At 37.9% G+C, this 24,337-nt stretch overlaps 1 protein-coding gene across 1 annotated transcript in view; it reads left to right on the top strand.

The window, feature by feature from the left end:
- The first annotated feature begins 961 nt into the window (after positions 1-961).
- The window catches only part of SGK3 (serum/glucocorticoid regulated kinase family member 3), a 117,321-nt gene continuing 93,945 nt past the window's right edge, over positions 962-24,337 (top strand). The window contains exon 1 of the mRNA XM_090283609.1: positions 962-1,060. The gene's annotated coding sequence lies outside the window, so the exon portion shown is untranslated. The remainder of the gene's footprint in view (positions 1,061-24,337) is intronic.

Here is a 24,337-nt window from a genome sequence, read left to right as displayed (position 1 = left end):
TATATAATCCGAAGTATAGATCGTGGCTTCAAAATCTGAAGCATGATATGCACACAGGAACGTCTATCTTCAAGTGGTAGCTGATAAAATTTGAATTACGGTAGTGTTGTGAGGCAGCCCTCCCCCCGCAATCCACTCTAATTCAAAATCCTAATCACTTTACTCCACATCCATTGAAGTATGTAATTCTTAGTTCTCCATTCACCTTCTGTATCTCTATCTTACCTGGAAAAAAAAAGAGAAGAGACAAATAAGTGTGTCTAAAATGCATCTTTTGTATTTAAAGAACAAGAGTTGAATAAGGAGTTGTAATATGTGCCCTCACCTAACTTGGGGATTAATGGGTATTAGAAGAAGAAAAAAAAGTCGAGTTAGTAGGTAGAAAAAGGAAATTACTTTGTGCACTGGATTGGCCAATTTGTGACCACTCAGTATAAACACAAAGGACAAAACTTTGTTGATGATGAAGGAAACTTCAAATAATGCTAAATGAAGCATAGTCGTTGCTAAATTGTTTGGATACTTATTTGAATTCTAGGAGTTCCCACTGCACACCAAGCCACAGGCCCACCAGGCCATTGGTGGGGGTCCAGCGGTTGTACTCCCCACACGCACTGGGGTCATCTTCACGGGCCCCGTCACGCAGCGGTCTCGATCAGCTGAGCAGCGGGAAACCTCCAGGAGTCTGAGTCTCTAGACGGGATCCACCAGTGTCCCCTGAACTTGGCGTACACGCGGGGCGGGGGCCCAAGGTTTCGCGGGTGTCCTTGGGGAAGAGGAGCAGAGCTGAAATCCGTGGAGGGGGGCGCGACGGGCCTGAGCAGGGGCCACCCACCCTGAGCTCCAGCCGGCACCCTCAGCTTGGAGCGGGCGCCTTCCAGGCGCGTCGCTGGCCGCCCACTCGGCTCTGCCCCGCAGCCCCGCGTGCTCTGCGGGAGGAGCCGCCGGCCGCCGTGACGCGTCAGGGAGGAAACGCTGGCGCCCGGCGGCCCTGCCGGGAAGGAGGAAGCGCGAGCGCGCTCCGCGCCTGCCGCGTTGGGAGGTGGCACCGCGGAGCCGGGTAGGTGCAGCGCAGCCGGGACCCAAGGCGGGTGAGCCGGTCGCAGGGTCCGCGCGTGCGCCCGGCCGCAAGTGGAGGCTCCCGGGTGGGAGAGACGGGGCGGGGCGAGGAGTCCCCGGGCCTCGACTGCAGCCTCTCTTCGGAGCAGACTCGCCTTTCCTGGGTGCCCTGGCAACTCCCCCCACCCTGAGCCCGGAAACCTCCGAGTTGATCCGGAGGGAAAAGTACTACTCCCCCAACTCCCTCCCGCAGCCCCCAACTCCTAGAGTTTGTGCGCTTTGTTTCCTCGGGGTGAATTCAGATTCTGCTTTTTGATTCCTACACTCCCAAGTGGTGTCAGTGGACGGACATTGCTAATTAATCCGTGCACAGCTTCAAAGTACGGAGTGGCCGGGAACCCGCAGAGTGGGGAGACCCCACTTGAAGTGGGAAGTGGGTGAGGGTCACCTGCAAGGATGGGATGGAGGAGGCCTCGGGAGTGGAGGGCGCGGGAATCTAACCTGTTGTCCACTGGCCTGTGGTCTCACACTTCAGTGCGTTGCTACCCTTTTAAGTTCTCTGATTTGAACCCTGTCTTTTCAAGTGAATTTGACTATTGATTCCAACAGTTTTCTCATTGGTATGCACCATCCAGAAGTGATTTGAGATTTTTTAATTTGGTCATTTTTCGTGCTGGTTACTTGGAAAGAGAAAAGAGAAAGAATTCGTCTCTTGAGACTTAAACTCTTTCATTATTGAATTTGCAATGATCTCTGAACCAAGAATAGAGATTCTGTCCTGCACATGAGACAGTATAGGGTACACTTGAGATGCAGGAATAAATGCAGAGAACTACAGTTTCTAAATCTTTATCAAGGTAAAAAAAAAAATGTTAGACTGTTGTGTATTTTAACTCTCTACTTTTGCCACTGGGTTGAGGACTCACCCAGCCAATCTGAAAGTGCCATATTTATTTAACAAACACTTTGGTAGCCCTTACTATGTGCTGGACTCTAAGTGTTTTACAAATATTAACTCAGTAAATTATAGCGGTTCTAGCAATGAAGTACTGCTGTGCTTACTTCAGTTCCCCAATGTCACCGCAAGAGCTAAAAACATGAGAGGAAGTTTCAGGCTTTTTTTTTTAAACTGCGGGTGCCTTCTGGCCCCTGGGCTGCCACTGCTGTAAAACAAGCCACCACCCCTCTGCTCCCTGGGCAAGGGAGTCTGGAGCTACCCCCTCTTCTGGATCACTTCCTTCCAGATTTCTGCCAGCTGGATCTAGGATCTTTTACAAGATGGGCTTTCTTATCTGCCATCGTGCCCATGTTAGCTAACTGGAGAGACCAGAACTTCCCCCTTTCTTCAACTGCCACTACATAGAGCCTAATTTTGTTTTTAAAAGGAGCTTTGTTCCTAATCTATATGACAGTTGATATGACACAGGTCATATTTAAAGGGAAATGCACTATAAAATAGAATCTTTTTAACCTTATAGGTGTTCATTTTGTGATTTACAGATATATAGAGAAAATATTTTTCCAGAATAAAGTGCCCTTCTTAAAGGAGTGCTTGGCCTGATGGTCAGATTAATGAATAAAATAGACATGGTTTTTGACATTATGGTGATTATAAGTCTAATGTTAAGCTATGCATGTCATACTAGCTTTCTGTCTTTCTTTCATATATTTACATCTCCAGGGAGATGATTAAATGAGACTCTAAGCCTTATTTAAATAGGATTATGAAGTGTCTCTTGGAAGCAGGAAAGCTCATTTTCCTCTGATATAATTTATGGCACAACAGACATTAGTGGATTTTCATGAATTCAATTCAGCCAAATGACAACTAACATTTTCATGGTTACAAAGTGCTTCCAGACATACTTATTTGCTCTTCAGAGAGACATTTGTGGTTGGTAGCCATTTTTTATTCCTGTTTTTACAGAGAGGAAACCGAGGCATAGAAATGTTGAAAAGCTTTAGCCAGGATTGCACAGCTGGTAAGAGGTGGAGCCTGAATAGAGTGCAGGTATATATATGCACAGTGGCTGGCACATGCCAGCCTGTAATAAACATTTGTGGAATGAATGACTCCAAATGACTTCATATTTCTTGCTCTTTCAAAAGATACGCATCTCAAATACCCTAATTAATTTGTGCCTAAAAGGTTTCCAGGCCTAATCCAGTGTCTCTCTGTTATTTCAAACAATATCTATCTGATGATACACATGTTTTCTGCAAAAGGGTTGAGAATGCCCTTTGGACTCATTTCTTAGGATTTATCATCTCTGGTTTTTGAAAAAGCAAATAGTTGGTTATACTTTCTTTCTCTCAAACGTTCTACTTTTTCCCTCTGATTTGGAGAGAATTTAGATTGGACACATAGTTTTAGGGTTTGTGTTGACACCTTTTTTACGTATCCCTGCTCAGTTAAGGTTATTTTTAAGGACTACAAATCACTATAGGTTTTTCACGTCAGTGAACTCAGTTAATCTACTTAGTATTACGACCAAGTTCAAGCACAATGATCCTATGTATTGTAATTTTTTTGAAGCATCTGACATTAGTACTGTGTTTTTCAAAATGTTTCAATTACTTTAGCATAAATTGTCTTAAAAAAACATAAACAAAAACCCTCAACTATTTATATCCTTTAAGTATATCTCTCTGTATTCTAAAGTATGTGACCTCCAGATGGAAAACCTTCAATTAGAGAGGAAAATATAGCCAATACCTGGCGGGAGAAATTGAGAAGTGAAAAATGGGAGATGGGACGCCCTTCCCATGAGGGGTATTATTAGGTGGTAAGAAACCCTTAATGAAGCCCTACTGAGTCATCTGCCTGTCAGTGTTCTTCTGTGTGGGGGTGGAATAAAATACTTTTGAAACCTGCCTTGTTTCAGAAACCACTTCACCTTTTTCAATCCTTATGTTTTCTAGGTCTCTCTTTTTTTAAATTCATGTAAATTACTGACTAAACTGCTGATTCATGAAACTCAAATTATGTAACATGTTACTCTTTCATTTCTATTTTTTTTTTGTATTCCTGACAGAAACAGCCTGTGCATTATTTAAGGGGCTGAATGTCTGTTTTCCTTTATCTATTCCATTCCTTACAATGTCATCTTTGTTTTCATTTCACCTTTTCCCCGCTTCTATTTAATGGAGAACAGTGCTGATTCCACATTTTGTCATTTTAACTCAGCACTAACTTTGAGTTGTCATTGTGGAGGAAGGCAACATAGAAATCAGATGTTGAAGGCTGATTCAGAACATCAATGAGTAAAATTTCATTACCTGTCTGAAGCTGAGTCAGGGAGTTTTCAAAGGGAAGTGTACCATCTCCTTGCCCCTGTCCAACTTCTCAGGGCCTTTCCTATTTCCCACAGGTCCTGAAAAGATGCCTTAGTTTACCTTCTTGTAGCCACTATTTCTTCTATTATTGAAAATTCAAATCTGTTTGCCTTGGGTGGGGGTGGCAGGTGGATGAAAGAAAGAAGATTATATTAGGGGAAATGTTGTGGGGTGAAATTGATAAGATGTAAGATGGAAGGTGAAGTAAGAGTTATTAGTGAGGTCTCACCATGGAGAATTCACGCAGAGTGCTGCTTTGCCCCTCCCAAAGGGACCAGAAATATAGGGAAGACCCATATGGGATTAAAGAAAGTCTGGGAAGGATTAGAAACATCTATTGGCGTACAATATTGGCAGGCAGAGTTCCCCTGTACCACCAAGTGCAAAGGTGTCATAGGTATCTGTTTCTTCAGGCCACAAAATGTGTTTGTTTGCAGATAATTAAAATGTGGCTTTAAACTGAAACGAAGGAGATTTAACAGGCTTTTTGTTGAGTAAAGTCCTGGATTTTGTAACTTTTTAGATAATGTCATTCTTTTCACTGTTTTGTGATTTTAAATAACCAATATTATATTACATAGCATATAGTATGAATGTAATTCAGGTTAATTGCTATCATTCAGGTTCCTGATATATTTGCTGTGCAGTCAGTAGCAAACACTTTTTTCCTATAGGTAAAATGGACTCCATATATATATATTCACATACAAGATTGGACTCAATAATGGACTAGCCAATCTATAGACTGCTGGATGAAACGTCCTCAGGTACAGAGGGGCTTCACTAGGACTTGACTAATTGCTTCCTTGAGTTAAAAAATGAGAAGAAACTTATCTCCCTGTTTTTTAAATAAAAATAGATTAAAGTTAACTTATAATGATCTGGTTTCCAACTTAGCATCCACACATGCAAATATATATATATATATGACCTTTAGATAGACTATATAATCTAATGCACATGTATATTATATATATGACCAGCTAAAGGGTACTATAGGAATCGTATCCCCAGTTTCCCAAGAAAACACTGTGTGTATGCTACCTTTCATTCCCATTTTTATTTTTGTTTTTTTCTTATATTTTCTAAATGTTTTATTTAATTACAAAGGTATATATGCTTTTAAATTCAAGCAGTTGAAAGCACATGAAGTGAAAATTCCTCTCCATTCTCATCCTACCAATGAAGATACCACTGCTAAGTTTTTATATCCTTTTAGACTTTCCCTATGCTTATCTAAACCTGTATATCTAAATATACAGTTTGGTTTTTTGTTTTGTTTTGTTTCTGAGAGAGAGAAAGAGAGAGGGAGAAAGCAGGAGGAAAGAGAGGGGGAGGGAGAAAGAGGGAGAGAGAGAAACATTGATTTGTTGTTCCACTTATTCATATGCCTTGGCATGTGGTGACAATGCTCCAACCTACTTAACTACCTGGCCAGGGCCACAGAGTTGTTTTTTAAATGGAAATCATTCTACACAATACTTTCTCTTTTTAATCATTATTTACTGTTATTCTATTACATTTGTTCCAGTTTTTCCCCCTTTGCACCCCTTCGCCCAGTACCTCTCTTCCTGCCAGCAATCCACCCCCTTAGTTATATCCATAGGTCCTGCATATATGTTCTTTGACTTCTCCATTTCCTATATTATTCTTCACATGCCCCTGTCTATTTCATTCCAACCACTTATGCTTAATCTCTGCACCATTTCCACATACTCCCCCTTCCCCCTCCCAGCTGATAATCCTCCAAATGATCTCCATATCTATGATTCTGCACCTGTTCTGGTTATTTGCTTAGTTTTGTTTTTTTTGTTTTTGGTTTTTGATTCAGTTCTTGATAGTTATGAATTTGTTGCCTTTTTAATGCTCATTGTTTTCATCATCTTCTTTTTTAAATAAGTCCCTTTAACATTTCATGTAATAATAGCTTGGTGGTGATGAACTCCTTTAGCTTTACCTTGTCTGGGAAGCACTTTATCTGCCCTCCATCCTAAATAACAGCTTTGCTGGATAGAGTAATTTAGTTTGTAGGTCCTCACTTTTCATCATTTCGCATACTTTTTGCCAGTCCCTTCTAGCCTGAAATATTTCTTATGAGAAATCAGCTGATAGTTTTATAGGAACTCCTTTGTAGGTAACTCTGCTTTTGCTGCTTTTGAGATTCTCTCTTTATCTTTAACCTTTGGCATTTTGATTATGATGTGTCTTGGTATGTTCCTCTTTGAGTCCAACTTGTTTGGGACTCTCTGTTCTTCCTGGACTTGTATGCCTATTTCCTTTGCGAAATAAGGGAAGTTTTCTTTCATTATTTTTTCAAGTAAATTTTCAATTTCCTTTTCTCCTTCTGGCATCCCTATGATTCAAATGTGGGCACGTTTGGGGATATCTCAGAGGTTCCTAAGCCTATCTTCATTTTTTTGAATTCTTGTTTCTTCTTTTTGTTATGGTTAAATGTTTACCTCTTCCTTATGTACCAGATCATTGGCTTGAATCCCAGCTTCCTTCCATTCTCTGTTGGTTTCCTATGGATTATTTATTTCACTTAGTGTAACCTTCATTTCTTCCTTTATTATTATTTTTTTTGCCATACCCAACGAGTTCTCTGAGCATCCTGATAACCAGCATTTTGAACTCTGTATCTGATAGGTTGGCGATCTCCATTTTGCTTAGTTCTTTTTCTGGGGTTTTGTTCTCTTCTTTAATTTGGACCATATTTCTTTGTCTCCTCAGTTTATCAACCTCCCTGTGTTTGTTTCTGTGTGTTAGGTAGAACTGCTTTTACTCCCTGTCTTAGTAGCACAGCTTATGTAGAAAAGGCACCTGTAAATTGTGTGAGGCAGAGCCTTAGGTAATTGTCAGGGTGGAGCAACCTGCTTCACTGCTTTGTGGCTGTGTGGCAAGGGCTCAGAGAGGGGACAATGCTGCCGCCTGGCTTCAGGTGGTTGGCCCAGCACTTGCTCAGTTTCCAGTCACTTTACCCCTTTCCCGTGTGCAACTGGTGCCCTTTCAGCTGCTGCCCTGGTGGTGAATTCCAGAGTGGGTGGGTATGTGAATGTGCTAAGACTGTGTGGTCCTTTAAGGGTGAAAATCCAGCAGTTTCTTCCACTATCCCTACCCTCACTGTTTTTTACAGTGGTGGTGGTGGGGAACTGTCTCCCCAGTGCTGGAACGCTGGGCTGTGCGGTCTGGCCTGGGGCTGGGATCTCTTGCTCTCAAGGTATCCCTCCAATCAGTTCCACCACTGATGCTGTTGCTGTTACCACCACCTTTCCGTGCCACGCTGCCCCTCTGCCATCTCCGATACGCCACTCCTCCTACTTGTCTGGATGAATGGGTCTTCTTTAAATCCTTGGTTGTTGGACTTCCATACAGCTTGATTTTCTTTTCTTTTTTTTTATTTTTTTATTTTGGTTTTTCAATTACAGTTGTCCCCTTTTCCCCTAATTTCTCTCCCCCACCCAACCCACCCCCTCTCCCGCAATCATATCCCTCCCCGTTGTCCATGCAGCTTGATTTTCTAATGGCTCTGAGTGTTATTATTTCTGAGACCTGGTTGTAATTCTTTCTATGGTTGCATGAGGAGACAAAGCATGTCTACCTACACCTCCCTCTTGACCAGAAGTCCTCATCTTAAATAATTTCTTATGAAGGCTTGCTTTTGTTGGAGAATCATGTTTATGTAGCCAGCAGATGTCACTGATTCCATGCACCTTTAAACCAGTTATTTTGCTTTGTTTCCTGGCTGTCTGCCATACCCAAAGCCTGGATAACACTTGGAAATTTATACTACTGCTCATAAAGGAGATGAGGTAAGGGTCTGTGGGTAGATGGACAGATCCAACCAAATCAGCATAAAGCATATCTCCTAACAGAGGTCAGTCAATATTTGTATTTTAAATACATCCAAAAATATATAATAAGATATTTAAGAAGAGAAGTAACAATATGCATACATAATTAATTATGATCACCAAAGGAAGAGCAGAAATATCAATAATAGACATTAACAAAGAAAAAGTGTTGAATTTAGTTAAAATCAGAACAGTTGGTCTTGACATATTTTGAAATAGTCTCCTAATAAGCATGTTTTTTAAAACTAATTGGTTAACAATGGTAGTAATAGGTGACTTTGAAGTTTCATGTGATCCTATTATATTATAGGATGTCTCAGAGTTAGTAACAGTTGGTTCAGATAATTTCATGTATACAACTCCCTAGTTGTAACATCAACAGTTTTTTCAGACTGCATATGTCTGAGCTAACATCTCCCCATTCGCTTTTTCTTCTCCCACTGTACATATGCACAAGCCATCACCTGCCCACACTTTCTCCTATATCCCTTTGTGGCCTTCCCTCCTTTTCTGAGCGTCTAGTCCCCCTTTTAACCATGTTCATTTTCCCTCTTCTTCCAGCTTTTGCTTTAAGAAAATTTATCTGTCCTTTGTCTATCCAACTCTTTCATTTTTATCTTAAGCAAAAAAGATAATAATCATGGTGGTACAGTTAAGAACAAACCTTTAATAAGAGAAAGGAAAGCTTTCCGTTTGGGAAGAAGGGTAGACATTACAAAGAACTAGTGGTTTCAACCTTCAGAGCCCTTGAGAATACCCAGTAATTCATTTCAAATTTTCCACAGAAGTTTCCACCCACCTCCTCTTTTCTAAAATAAGCTGTTTTTTTTTTTTAAAGCCCTGGCATGTACCATACAATTTAAAACTATAGTTTTTTGTTCATGTTATTGCAATAGTATTGTTTTGAGCTTTTTTTTTTTCCCTATTGGAGATGTTAGCCATATTATAGATTGACTAGAGAATATTTTGGTCTTAAAGCCAACTCCTAGTTAAGACCCACTGTTCCCTTCAGAGAGTACATCCAAAGTTCTAGATATCTGGGTTAAAAAAAAAAAAACACCTTTGTTTTGAAGTTGAAGAAGAAGAAAGCTGTCTTAAACCAAAGTTTAGCAATCTTTGAGAAGTGGTATGTCAAGATTCCAAATCTTTTCTTCCCAAATTTCCATCAGCAGAGATATGCACTGTTGGAATGCATAGATCAACCATCCATTCTTGGGAGTTAGAGAAGAAGCAAAACTGTTTCATGAGAGGTAGAGGTGGGGAATGAGGCCCAGGTAGCTGACTTCAGACCAACTTCAGCTCACGTGTAAAGGTGCTTTGGCCAGACATGAGCTCCACACCAAGACAATAGTTACTTAAACTGCACTGAGACCAAAGGCCTATTTTTTAATAAGCATGAATGAAAAAGATTTTGAAAAGACAGTTTTGTTCAGCTTCCAAACAACATGATGCTAAAATTCATGATGGTTTAAACATGACAGTTCTATATTATTTGTGTATTTGAACTGAGACCATTGTGAATAAATATTCAGAAGTTAAGACCTTGCTATCATTTAAAAAATGTTTCTTAGTTTTCTAGTTCCAAGTGTACATAGCTGTGTATTGTTGACTTTTTTAGTTCAATCTGACACAACTATCTTTCTCCTTTTTCTAATTGTTCTCCTTTTACTCTCTTTTTCTTGTGAATATTTGGTTTAATTTTTTTGCCTGTAGGGAATGATTTTTTTTTTAATTAATGAAAGATAAGACATACCAATGTTTCAGCAGACAGGAATTTTTAAGAGATTTATAAGACTCTGTCCCTCTTCCCCCATCAATTTTATAGCCCCATTAGATTTCCTTTATTTCTGATTTTTATTAACATCATTTATTTCTGTTTCTCCTTTTAAGAATGTGAACAAAAGTCCCCATCTCACTGAACTTAGAATTATTTTAGAATTATAAATTTGCTTTGGAGATGCAGAATATGTATAAATTGTTACCTCTGTGTAGAAAAACAAGGAAAAATAAAGGTATATTTTTGCTTTGTTTGTCTAAGCATAAAGAGACTCTGAAAGGACACGTGAGAAATTAAGTTTATCTCTTTGGAATTGGGTGGTGATTACCGGGTGGTTAGCGACAAGGGTGGGAAGAAGCCTTTCCACTCTGTGTCTTACATTTTCTTGGTTTTTGAACCATGCGAATATGTAACCCATTGCAAAAGTAGTTTTAAAAATCATGTCTGTGGGTTCCTTGATTTTAAAAAATAGTTCTATTTCTGTTGTCCCTTTTCTGTATTCTTTAGTAAAGTTGTTGTTTCAAATCTTTTTAAAAGAATGCATGTTTGGGGTGGGGGTTTGGGGGACTGGGTGTAAAAAGTGAAGGGATTAAGAAGTACAGATTGGTAGTTACAAAATAGTCATGGGATGTAAAGTACAGCACAGGGAATAAGTCAATAACTATGTATGGTGTTAGGTGGTACTGGAAATATTGAGGGAACACTTTGTAATGTGTATGGTAGTCTAACCACTATGCTGTACACCTGAAACTAATACAAAATGATATTCAATGTGAACTGTAGTTGAAAAAAAAAAATTTAAAGGATCTTAAAAATAAAAAGGAATGCATGTATAGTCTTGCCTCAAAGGACTAGTAGTATTTTGCAGGTATCTTGACCTGGCTCCTTAAGTGCTGTGACTAAGATTCATTTTGAATCCTTCCCTTAGGAAATTTTGATACTGCTAATGAAGCCAAGCCTTAAGTTATTGTTGGCTTATTTTAAGAACCACTTAGCTGAAATTATCTGCAGTATTCTGCCAAATGGATACGGAATTGTTTCCTAATAAAACTGTGAGACAATACCAACATAATCAGTGCAAAGTTAGTTGATTGTTCCTCATGTTATCTTGTATCTTAACACCATGGTTATAATTTACCTACTTAATATTGTATTAGTTTGGTGCTTTCAGAAAATAAAGATTGTTTTACTTTTAGTAGTTGGATAGTTCTGCTCCTTTTGGTACAGGCTAAGCCAAATAGTCTCTTCCATTGGGGTTTTTTTTTTGTGTGTGTGTGTGTGTCATTTTTGACCCAGAGGAAAGCAAAGAGAAAGAACTATTGATTGCCTCCCATGTGCTGGGTGCTTTAACAAAATAATTAACACTCATAATACCTCTGTGGGGTAAGTGGGTAGTTTTATTTTACAGATGAGCAAATTGGGGATTAGTTAGGTTTTGAAGGTAGCCATGCTTGGCCAACACAGGGGAGAGCTGATCTGAACAAGTCTACCTGGCTTTACCAGGAAGGTCCTGAGCCTTTGAGAGAGGGGTAAAGGCTGACTCCTATCCAAGCCCCTTATCAGACAAACAGGCAGAATTGATTTACAGATTACTCAGATTACCATCTGCTGATGAGGCACTAATTAAATAAGTTTGAAATCTAGCTTTTCATTTTTACTTCATTATTCTGAGATTATATTAATGTTGTAACCTAGAAACTATTGCCAGACTTCAAGAAGAAAGATCACTGAAAATGTTTTGAATACTATCTATTCCTACCTAATAGAAAAAGGCGTGGAATTCTAAATTTAATTGCTGAATATGTTCAATCTTTTTTTTGAAGCATACCTTTTTTTAAAATGTATTTTTATTTTTAAGTATATTTTATTGATTAATGTTGTTGCAGTAGTCCCTATTTTTTTTTTCCCTTTGCTCACCTCCGCCCAGTAACTACCTTCCCTCCAGCAATCCTGCCCCACTTTGTTTATGTCCATGGGTCATGCATATAAGTTCTTTGGCTTCACCCTTTCCTATATTATTCTTAACTTCCCCTGTCTATTTTGTACCAACCAATTATGCTCCTTGATCCCTGCACCATTTTCCAATGTCTTCCCCTTCTCTGCTGAAAACCTTCCAAATGATCTCGATACCTGTAATTCTGTTTCTATTCTGGTTTGCTTACTTGGATTTTGTTTTTATTTTTTAGATTTACTTGTTGATAGTTGTGAGTCTGTTGTCATTTTAATGTTCATAGTTTTGATCTTCTTTTTCTTAAATAAGTTCCTTTAACATTTTATATAATAATGGCTTGGTGATGATGAACTTCTTTAGCTTTACCTTGTCTGGGAAGCACTTTATCTGCCCTTCCATTCTAAATGATAGCTTTGCTGGATAGAGTAATCTTGGTTATAGGTCCTTGCTTTTCATCGCATTGAATACTTCTTGCCAGTCCCTTCTTTCCTGCAAAGTTTCTTTTGAGAAATCAGCTGAGAGTCTTATAGGCACCCCTTTGTAGGTAACTCTCTGGTTTTATCTTGCTGCTTTTAAGATTCTCTCTTTCTCTTGAACCTTTGGCATTTTAATTATGATGTGTCTTGGCATGGTCCTCTTTGGGTCTAGCTTGTTTGGGACTCTCTGTGCTTCCTGGACTTGTATGTCTATTTCCTTCGCCAAATTTGGAAAGTTTTCCTTCATTGTTTTTCACATAAGCTTTCAATTTCTTGCTCTTCCTCTTCTCCTTCTGGCACCCCTTTGATTCAGATTTTGGCACATTTAAAGTTATCCCAGAGATTCCTAAGCCTCTCCTCATTTTTTTTTCAATTTTTGTTTGCTCATTTTGTACTGGTTGACTGTTTCTTCCTTCCTTCCTTATGTTCTAAATCATTGATTTGAACCCCGGTCTCCTTCCCTTCCCCATTGGTTTTGTGTGGATTTTCCTTCATTTCATTTAGCATAGCCTTCACTTCCTCTCTTATGTGTTTGCAGTACTTCAGCGTATCTGTCAAGCCTGTGAGCATCTTTATCATCAATGTTTTGAACTCTACGTCTGTTAGGCTGGCTATCTCCTTATCGCTTAGTTCTCCCACTAGAACCTTGATTCTTTCCCTCTTTTGGGCCATACTTCTCTGTTTCCTTATCTTGACAGGCTCCTGTGTTTATTTGCCCCTGTGTCTTAGGTAGAGCTGTCGAACCTGTTACATTGTAAGGGGTGGAGCCTTAGGTATTCATCAGTGCGGGCGACCTGTTTCACCATGTTGTGGTGCTGTATGTGGGGGAGGGGTCTGAGAGGGAACAATGCCACTTGCTTAGTATTCACCCCCTATCCAGGCACTTCTCTCACTTCCATATGGGGGTGGTGCAGAAGCAATGAGGCTTTATTTTCCCTGGTGCTGGAACTGTGAGCTGTACGGTCTGGTCTGGTGCTGGGAACACTCCCCATGTGTTCCTTCCTACTTTTTAAAATGTGTGACTGCACTTTCTGCTGGCCTGCTGCTGCCACTGCTGTTGCCGCCACCATACTGTATCCTCTCAGCTCCAGCTCCGCCACTCATATCTGTCTGGATGAATATTTCTTCTTTATATTTTTGTTTGTTGGACTTCCATGCAGCTTGATTTCCTGGAACTTCTGGTTCTCTCTAGTTTTGAGGTAGTTGTATTTCTTCTTAGTTGTAGAGAGAGACATAGTGTGTTTGGTTAGGCCTCCATCTTGGCCAGAAGTTTAAAATTTTTTAATACAAATCTATGTTTTTATTTTTATTTTTTAAATGTTTTTTATTGCAGTTGTCCCACTTTTTCCCCCATTGCTCCCCCCTATTTTTAAAATTTTTAATTGTATTTTTTCATTACCATTTAGTTCCTTTATATTCCACCCCCCCCCACATCACCATAGTGTTGTCCATGTCCATGAGTCCTTACTCATTTTTGTTCAATCCCTCCACCCTATAACCATGCCCCCCACCCCCCCAGACAACTGGCTGTTATCTATATTCCTTCTATGAGTCTGTCTCTGTTTTGCTTGTTAGATCAGTTTGTTCATTAGATTCCACATATGAGTGAAATCATATGGTATTTATTTTTCTCTGACTGGCTTATTTCACATAGCATAATATTCTCCAGGTCCATCCATACTGTCACAAATAGTAAAATTTTCTTCTTTTTTATAGCCAAGTAGTATTCTACAGTGTAAATTCCCATACTTGTTTTATCCACTCATCTGCTGATAGACGCTTGGGCTGCTTCCATATCTTGGTGATTGTAAATAACTGCAGCGAACATAGGGGTGCTTATGTTCTTTTGAATTAGTGTTTTGCATTCTTCAGATAGATTCCCAGAAGTGGGATTGCTGGGTCAAAGGATTGCTGGATCCATTTTTAATTTTTTGAGGTATCTCCATACTGTCTTCTTCAATGGCTGCACCAGTCTGCATTCCCACCAAAAGTGCATGAGTGTTCCCCTTTCCCTGCATCCTCACCAGCACTTGTTGTTTGTTTATTTACTGTTGATAACTGTTCTGACAGGTATGAGATGATATCTCATTTAGTTTTAATTTGCATTTCTCTGATGATTGGTGATGTTCAGCATCTTTTCTTATGTCTTTTGGACATCTGTATGACCTCTTTAGAGGAGTGTCTATTCAGTTCCTTTGCCCATTTCTTAATTGTGTGTGTGTTGATTTATTTTCTTTTCTTTTATTTTTTTTTGGTGTTGAGTTTTGTAAATTTTGAATATTGACCCCTTATCAGATGTATCAGTGAATATGTTCTCCCATTCCATGTGTTATCTTTTCATTTTGTTGATGTTTTCCTTTGCTGTGCAAAAGGTTTTCAGTTTGATGTAGTCTTATTTGTTTAGTTTTTCTTTTGTTTCCCTTGCCTGGGGAGATATATCTGATAAAATATTGGTATGAGCAATGTCTGAGATTTTGATGCCCATGTTTTCTTCTAGGATTTTTATGGTTTCAGGTCTAACATATAAGTCTTTAATCCATTTTGAATTTATTCTTGTGTGTGGTATAAGGTGGTCTAGGTTCATTTCTCTGCATGTATCTGTCCAGTTTTTTCCTACCCTATTTATTTAATAAACTATCTTTAACCCATTGTATGTGCTTGCTTCCTCTCTTGAGTATTAACTGACTGTAAAGGTGTAGGTTTATAAATAAAATAGTGAAAGGGAACATCATTACCAATCACACAGGCATGAACAGAAGTTTAAAAGAATTCTATGAACAATCTGTACACGAAAAATTAGATAACCTAGACTAAATGGACAAATTTTTAGGAAGGAAAAAAAAAACTACCAAAACTAACTCAAGAAGAAATAGAAACTATATGAATAGATATATTTACTTTAATAAGTAGAGATTGAATTAGTAAAACACACACACACACACACACACACACAACTTATTTTCCACCAAGAAAAATTCAAGTTTGATTTTATTTTTAAGATCGCTTTCCTCTCTGCTCTAATCATTATTATTTTCCTCTGGTTGCTTTTGGTTTAGCTTGCTCTTCTTTTTCTAGTTTCTTAAAGTGGAAGGTTATGCTGTTGATTTGATATCTGTTTTTTAATATAGGCATTTAGAGCTACAAAATTCCCTCCAAACATTACATTCTAGAAGTTTCGATAACTTGTGTTTTCATTTTCATTTAATGAAAGTATTTCCTAATTTCTCTTATGGTTTCTTCTTTGACTCATTGGTTACTTAAGAGTGTGTTGTTTAATTTCCACACTTGTGAATTTACCAAATTTCCTTATGTTATTGCTTTCTAAATTAAACCCATTGTTGTCTGAGAGTATACTTTTTATGATTTCTGTCCTTTTAAATATAATGAGGCCTCCTTATGGCCTATTAGATGGGCTATCCTAGAGAATATTTCATGTGTATATGAAGAGAAATGGATTTTGCTTTTGTTAAAAGGGTTTTTCTATATATGTCTGTTAAGTCTAGTGGTTTATAATGTTGTTCATATCTTTGCCTTCCTTGTTGATATTCTGCCTAGTTGTTCCCCTTAATACTTTTAAAGCCTTATATGAATGTTCCATATTAGTATAAATGTGAAAATTTACTATCAAGATAAAAATTCAATGCAAACATCATGTTTTAGTAGGCTATTTAAAATTAAAATAGAAAATTATTTACTTTTATTACTTTTGAATATTAAAATTTAAATGCAACTTAAGTTCAGTGCTATTTTTATCAAGTCCATGATTTTTTGTTTCTATGTGATACGTTTTGCTGGTAAATTGCACTGAAATATTTTTTTAAAAGTATTGACATTCATCGCAAATCAATTAACATTCCTATTTGATCAACTTATTTGTTAGGAATTAGAAGTTTATTTGCTAATATGTTGTTCAGATAACAGCTCCAAAAACCATAACTTATAGCACTACATCTATATGCTAACCAGAAATGGTAAATAATTATATTTTCTTTCTTGTTTTTCATGGTAGCATTATTTGTCTGCACCTACAAGAATTCTATGAAGCATTCATTTCAAAATTTGCAGTACTATAAAGGTCATATGATATTCAGTTAGTAGAGGCATTTAAAATGTATCAGTGCATGGTAGAGAAATGCAGTTTGCCACCCAGAAGTGTGTCTCTCCGGTATGAGGATTGTTTTATTTTTAAGCAATAAAAGACTCAGGAAGAAATTTTGACCTTTTCCCAACTGCCTAAAAGAATTTAGATAGGGGCCTATTCTAGGAAATAGAACTAGCACCACCTGAGATATATATACCAAGAATTTGGGCTAGTGCTATGGGGAAAATGGGCAGGGCCTAGAGATATTTTTCCTCCTTTGTCTCTGCATTGCCCAGCGAACATTTGTTTACCAAACATTTGCTTTTCCATCTCCATGTGAATTGCATTCCTCCCCTTGAAGTCCCAAACCACTACTCCTTTCTTTGCTCAAGGTGGCATATAAGTCTCACCTACCCACCTTTACCTTGGGTCCCATGTTCTTATGGAACCCCCATATGTACATACATAATTAAATTTAGCTATTTTTCCTGTTAATGTGTCTCAAATCAATTTAATTCTTAGACCAGCCAGAAGAACCTAGAAGGATAGAAACAATTTTTTCCTCCCTAGCAGTATGAATACCAGTAAATTCTTTTTCTCAACTAAAAAAAAAAAAAAAAAAAATAGTATGACAATTTAGTGCCATGTGTTTGTGAAGACAATATAATTTGATTTTGCCTTGCAGTATGTATAGAAGTTATTCAGTATTTTAAAATTATTGTTTTGAAATTTTTTTAATTTAATCTTTATTGTATTTTTTTCCATTATGGTTTAGTCCCCTTATATACCCTCCTTCCCCCAGCAATCACCCCATTGTTGTTCATGTCCATTAGTCCTTTTTCCTTTTTGCTCAATCTCTCTACCCCCTAACCCCCTTCACTAGCTGTCATCTGCTCTCCATCTATGAGTCTGTCTCTGTTTTGCTTGTTAGTTCAGTTTGATTTGAAATTATAAAAAAGCAAATGCCTACAACTTAGTATTAAACACACACACACACACACACACACACACACACACATATTGTAGTTAGAGTTATCTCTCATTTAATGAATCCTGTTATCTAACAATGACCATTTTGGAAGACCCTTTGGCTTGGGTAGATGAAGGGTATAAGTCAGAATGTAGAGGAGAAATTCTACGTCATTTCTAGATTATCTAGATTTCTAGATTACCAAAGTGGATGGCAATTCAGAAGAAAGCATAGATTGGAGAACAAACAGCAGCTACAGAAGAATCAAAAAGAATGTGGTACTGGAAAAAGTATAGAAGTAAATGAAGGGGGAGGAGGTAGTTGCAGAAATCTTTTGGGTCTGGGCAACGAGGCCAGTACCCAGACGTGCATTCCTAGGATTTCTAAATTCGTGTCTACTCTGGGAGGAAAATTTCTGAGAGTGAGTGTATTGTTGGAACACGTCCTCTTCAGTAGTGTAGTTAGTGCAATAATTGAATTACCTTTTTCAGTTTGGATCATGTGGCAATATTCTCCATTGGCAATACTGGGTGTCCAAAGGAGTGAATGTGATTGTTTTATTAAGAGTTTTTAAATCTTATAAGCTGACTTAGGGAAAAGATGATAGATGTGAAAATGCTTGGTGTAGTAAAAAGCACAATGTAGGCACTTGATAAATTGCCTGTTTAAAAATTGGCTGATATTAACCTGTCCATAATATTCTATAACATTTAATAGTCTTAGGAAATTTAGAAGGCCTAGGTTATAGTGTTATATCTGCCACTATACTTGTTAAGTGATCCATAGCAAGTGACTTGATTTTTTTTTTTTTACCTCTGAAATGTAATGTTTCTATTAAATTCTTGTAGAAAAAAAAAAGCTTTAAATAAAGATTCTCTCAATAGAGGTGGAAGTTTTTGTTTTTCTTCTCAACTTCTACAATTTTAACTAGGGTACACTACATGAATAAGATTCTTTATTGCGTTATCTAAAGCTAACCACTGATTTATTTGAAAACAAAGAGTTTCTTTGCAGTGTCATTTAGCCTGGTATTATCATGAATCCAAGAATTATTCTACACTAATCAGAGAACAGTAATGCAGTTGTACTTAAATTTAGAGTTCCACACAGCCATTCACTAGAGATGAATTGAGGTGAACAAGTACTTCTAACTTAATTTGCAAAAGTCTAAAACATACTGATGGAATTCACTGCAGGAATTACAGTGAAAAGCAGGCTGAAAGTGCGGCTCAGAGCATACAAACTGTCAGAGAAACCATTGCTGCTTTTTGTTGTAATTGTTTTTTGGACTGGTGTGAGTTCTGGTAAAATTCAAAGATAATACAAACTTTAGGAGCATTGCTACCGTTTTGAAATGTTGGTGTATAGTGTGACTATCAGAATGAATCAGTACAGTTGGTTATCTTGGTTTTTAAAGGAACCCAATGCCTGTCTTCAAATGAATGCTGTATGGAATCATATTCATGTAGTTGTAAAGGGAGAAAATTCTCTCTTTTTTTCCTTTACACTACACGCAACCCTCTGAACATTTTTCTGTACTCTTGTCACCAATTGTGTGATAGTGTTCTCCACACCAGCCTATCCTGAGACCCCAGAATGGGTGTCCTACAACTTAATTCTGACACTGTCTACCTGGAGACTCCACAGGTTAAGGCCTCAGTTATGTATAACTACCTCTCCCCCATCTTCAGCCCCCAGTCAAAAGACCAGATTGTTACCTGCTCTGACCAATAGGCTATAAATTAGTTTCCCACCACTCCCTCCTCTGATCCACAATATTTGCTAGAGCAGCTCACTGAACTTGGGAAAATAGTTTACTTATTAGATAACCAGTTTATTATAAAAGGATATAACTCAGGAACAGCCAGTGGAAGATGCGTAAGGCGAATTATGTGGGCAGAAACAAGGGATTTTTCATGCTGTCTGTTATAGAGCACCACTCCCCCCACACCTCCAGGTGCACCAGCACAGAAGCTCCCTGAACCCCATCTTTTTGGAGGCTTTGTTATATAGGGAGGGTTGATTAAATCATTGACCATTGGTGGTTGATTCAACTTCCAGCCCCTCTCCTCTCTCTCTAGAAGAGAAAAAATTCCAACTCTCTAACCTAATCAGGTAGGTTTCCCTGGCAACCAGTACACATCCTTAAATTACCTAAGGGCTTTTGAAAAAAATTATGAATACAAATTCAGGTGTGATTGAAAGAGACTTGTTATATGAGTAACAAAAGAAACCTATTTCACTTTTATCGATTTTATCACTTAGGAAGTTCCAAGAGTTTTAGGAGTTCTGTGCTGTCAATGGACAAAGACTAAATATATATATTGCTTAATATAAATCACAATATCACAATAGTGTACCTTGTTTAAGTAGACGTTGCTAAAATTATGAGAACCAAAAGTATTTTTCCTCCTCCATTCAAAGAATACACTTTAAGTGTCTGTTTGAGGTTTCATGGAAAAACTAGGAGGCAAGCCATCCAAATGTATTGTACGTTTTTCTTTTTTAAAATTTTACACTTCTACTATTAAAGTTCACTTATTTATAATTCTGTGTACATTTCCTTAAGTTAAGTTTTAAAAGGTGGAAAACAAGTTGCAAGGTACTAACTTAGGTAATGGATGATGGTTATGAGTCATCATGGTTTATTATGTAAGTATGTACAGAGTTCCGAGGATCCCTCTTAAAATGACAGATTTCCCCAAATCTTTAATGAAAAGGATGGTGTGTATATTTAATGAAGTCTCTTCTCATGCACTTCCTAATCATTAAAATATAAAGCTTGGGTCATGTGGAAGTTCCTGGGTAAGTAAGTGTATTGGAGACTAGATGTTTGTTTGGGTAGTTTTCTGATCAGCATTTGCTCGTAAGCATTTGTAGGACCCACAAGATGTAGCCCTGTCTTGACTTTCAGACTTATTTTTATAGGTGAAAAAGCAGGGATCACTTTTTCATGTCATCTGAAGTAGTTAGGTAGAAACTTAACATTCTGAGTTTAAAAAGCAATTTTGTTTTATTTTAATGTCATTAAAGTTTATCATTCAGGTTTTAATTTTAATGTATCTTCCTTATAATTAAAACAAAATGAACCCTGGCCAGTGTGGCTCAGTTGATTGGGCATCGTCCACAAACCAGTCACTGCTTCAATTCCTGGTCAGGGCACAAGCTTGGGTTGAGGGTTGGGTCCCTGAAACCTGGTCAGGCATGTGCAGGAGGCAACCAATAGATGTTTGTCTCTTGCATCAATGTTTCACTCCCTCTTTTCCTCCCTTCCCCTGTCTCTGGAATCAATAAAGAAATTAAATAAAGACATAGCAGCAACAACTATAAGTGCTTCATACATTTAAAAAAAATGAGTCTTTGGACTATGGCATTTCGTCGTCGGCAGCCGTCCGTCTCGAGAGACGATGGTGTAGCTTCTTAAGAGTCTATCTGCACCGCCGAGAATGGTTGTGCAGTCCGACTCGGGAGTGACACGGTATCTGTCTCCTCCCGTGTTGAATCGACATCTTGCGATGACGCTGGAGTGTCCTCTCCAGTGGAGCTGAAGCTACAGAGCCTGGGCAGGGTGATATGGAGGGTCTGCTGTTGCCCATGCAGCAGACCCCCCCTCTCTTCGCAGCTGAAGGATCCAAGGGAAAGACGGAGCCAATACAGCTTGGCTTCAGGTGCGCCGCAGGAGTTGCCGGTGTTGACTACAACGTCAAACCGCCTTAGGGACTCCGGCTCCGGATTTTCTGTCGGGGTTTACTCTCTTAGCCTTTCCCCTGAAGAGGTATGCCGCAAGGCAGCGGAGGTTTTTTGGAGTCAGAGTTTTCCTTCTCTGATGTGCCCTGACTGGAAGATCGAACCAGCGACACTTAACTCGCAGGCCGACGCTCAATCCACTGAGCCAAACCAGCCAGGGTATGGCATTTAATACAACCTTTATTTATACTTTAGTGTAATCAAATGTAAAAACAGAATACTTCTTTAAAATGTATTCATTATAAAATGGTCAAAATAGAATAAATGTCATTGATAGGCATTGTTACCTATAGAAGGAGCAGGTTTTCTCTGTGACTCATTTGTTTTTAGCTCCTATGAGAGATTATACATACAGTGGTTAAGACTAAAGGTCTGAACTTCCCCCCAGACCATAGTCCAAATAATGTTCAAATAGTTTTTTTTTTCACCTATAGAATAGACATAGTAATAGGACATAACTCAGAGTACTGTTTTTAAGTTTAAAATAAATAATACTTGTGAATCACTTAACATAATGCTTGGGGTATAGTAGGTGCTGAATAAATGTCAGTAATTAATAGTATTCTTATTTATTTATTTTACTGTATTTTTTCATTACCATTTATCCCCATTATACCCTCTCCAACCCCTCTCACCCCCTACCCTCTGGAATCACCACACTGTGTCCATGTCAATGAGTTCTTTCTCTTTTTTGCTCCATCTCTCGACGCCCAATCCCCCATGCCTGAGCTAACAGTCTGCTCTCTATCTTTGAGTCTGTCTCTTATTTTGCTTGTTAGTTCAATTTGTTCATTAGAGTCCACATATGAGTGAAATCATATGGTATTTATCCTTCTATGATTGGCTTATTTCATTTAGCACAGTGTTCTCCAGTGCATCCATGCTGTCACGAAGGGCAAAATTTTTCTTCTTTTTCACAGCTGAATACTATTCTATTGTGTAAATGTCCCATAGCTGTTTTATCCACTCACCTACTGATGGACACTTGGACTGCTTCCAAATCTTGGCTACTGTAAATAATGCTGCAGTGAACATAGGGGTGCATATATTCTTTCTTTAGTGTTTCAGGTTTCTCCAGCTAAATTACCAGAAGTGGAATCACTAAGTCATAAGGCAGTTCCATTTTTAAGTTTTTTAAATTTGTTTTAAGATTTTATTTATTTTTTAGAGAGAGGGGAAGGGAAGAAGAAAGAGAGGGAGAGAAACACAAATGTGTGAGAGGAACATCAATTAGTTGCTTCTTGCATGCCCTCAATCAGGGACCTGGCCTGCAATGCAGGCATGTGCCCTGACTGGGAATCAAACCTATGACCTTTGGATTCACAGGCTGATGCTCAATCCACTGAACCACACCAGCCAGGGCCCATTTTTAATTTTTTGAGTTAACTCCATAGTGCTTTCCACAGTGGCTGCACCAGTCTTCATATCCACCAACAATACAGAAGGATTTCCCTTTCTCCACATCTTTGCCAGCACTTGTTTGTTAATTTCTTGATCATAGCCATTCTAACAGGCATGAGATGACATCTCATTTAGTTTTAATTTGCATTTCTCTGATGATTAGTGGCATTGAGCATCTTTTCATAAGTCTTTGGCCATCTGTGTGTCCACTTTGGAGAAGGGTTTATTCAGATCCTTTGCTCATTTTTTTAATGGGATTGTTTGTTTTTTTGATGTTGAGTTTTATAAGTTCTTTATAAATTTTATCAGATGTATCATTGATGAAAATGTTCTCACATTCAGTGGGTTGTCCTTTTATTTTGTTGATTGTTTCCTTTGCTGTGTGCAAAATGTTTTTATTTGATGTAGCCCCACTTGTTTATTTTTTCTTTTGTTTCCCTTGCCTGAGGAGATGTGTCAGAAAAAAATACTGCTACAAGCAATGTCTGAGATTTTGATGCATATGTTTTCTTCTAGGCCTTTTATGGCTGTGAGTCTAAAATGTAAGTCTTTAACCCATTTAGAATTTATTCTTACATGTGGCATAAAAGGTGGTCTAGTTTTATTTTTCTGTATTTATCTGTCCAATTCTCCCAACACCATTTATTGAAGAGACTGTCTTTACCCCATTGTATGCATTTGCCTCCTCTGTCAAATATTAATTGACTATAAAGATGTGGACTTATTTCTGGGCTGTCTATTCTTTTTCGTTAAACTATGTGTCTGTTTTTTATGCCAGTACCACGCTGTTTTGATTACTATGACCTTATAGTATAATTTGATATTAGGTAGTGTGATTCCTCAAACTTTGTTTTCCTTTCTCCAGGTCACTGTTGCTATTTGGGGTCTTTTTTGATTCTGTATAAATTTTCGGAACATTTGTTCTAGTTCTGTAGGAATTGCATTGAATCTATAGTTTGCTTTGATAGTATGGACATATTAATGATGTTAATTCTTCCTATCCATGAACACAGTATATGCTTCCACTTAATTATACTTTCATTTCTTTCTTCAATGTCTTACAGTTTTCTGAGTACAGGTCTTTTACATTCTTATTTAATTTATTCCTAGGTATTTTATTCTTTTTGAAGCAATTGTAAGTGGGATTTTATTTCGTAATTTCCCTTTCTGAGAGTTCATTATTAGCATATAAAGATGCAACTGATTTCAGGATATTAATTTTGTATTCTTCTATGTTGCTGAATTTATGTATCAGTTCTAGTAGTTTCTAGGTGGAATACTTAGGGTTCTCTATGTACAGTATCATGTTATCTGCAAATAATGACAGTTTTACTTCCTCCTTTCCAATTTTGTTGCCTTTTATTTTTGTTTTTATTTTTTATTTTTTGTATTTTTGTTGATCTTTCTCTTTATGTCCATCAAGATTTGCTTTACATATTTAGGTGCTTGTATGTTGGGTGCATAAATGTTTACTAGGCTTATATCCTTTTGTTGGATTGTTTCCTTTATCATTATGTAATGTCCTTATTTGTCTCTTAATATAGCTTTGATTTTAAATTCTATTTTATGGGATATAAGTATTGCTACCCCAGCTTTTTTCCCTCTCCATTTGCATGAAGTATCTTTTTCCATTCCTTTAGTCTGTGTGTATCTTTCACTCTTAGGTGGGTCTCTTGAAGACAGCATAT

The sequence above is a fragment of the Furipterus horrens genome, unplaced genomic scaffold, assembly GCF_987537825.1.
Source record: "Furipterus horrens unplaced genomic scaffold, mFurHor1.1.pri manual_scaffold_7, whole genome shotgun sequence".
Lineage (NCBI taxonomy): Eukaryota > Metazoa > Chordata > Mammalia > Chiroptera > Furipteridae > Furipterus > Furipterus horrens.
Note: the sequence above shows the minus strand (reverse complement) of the source record. Positions and strands in the feature narration are given on the sequence as shown.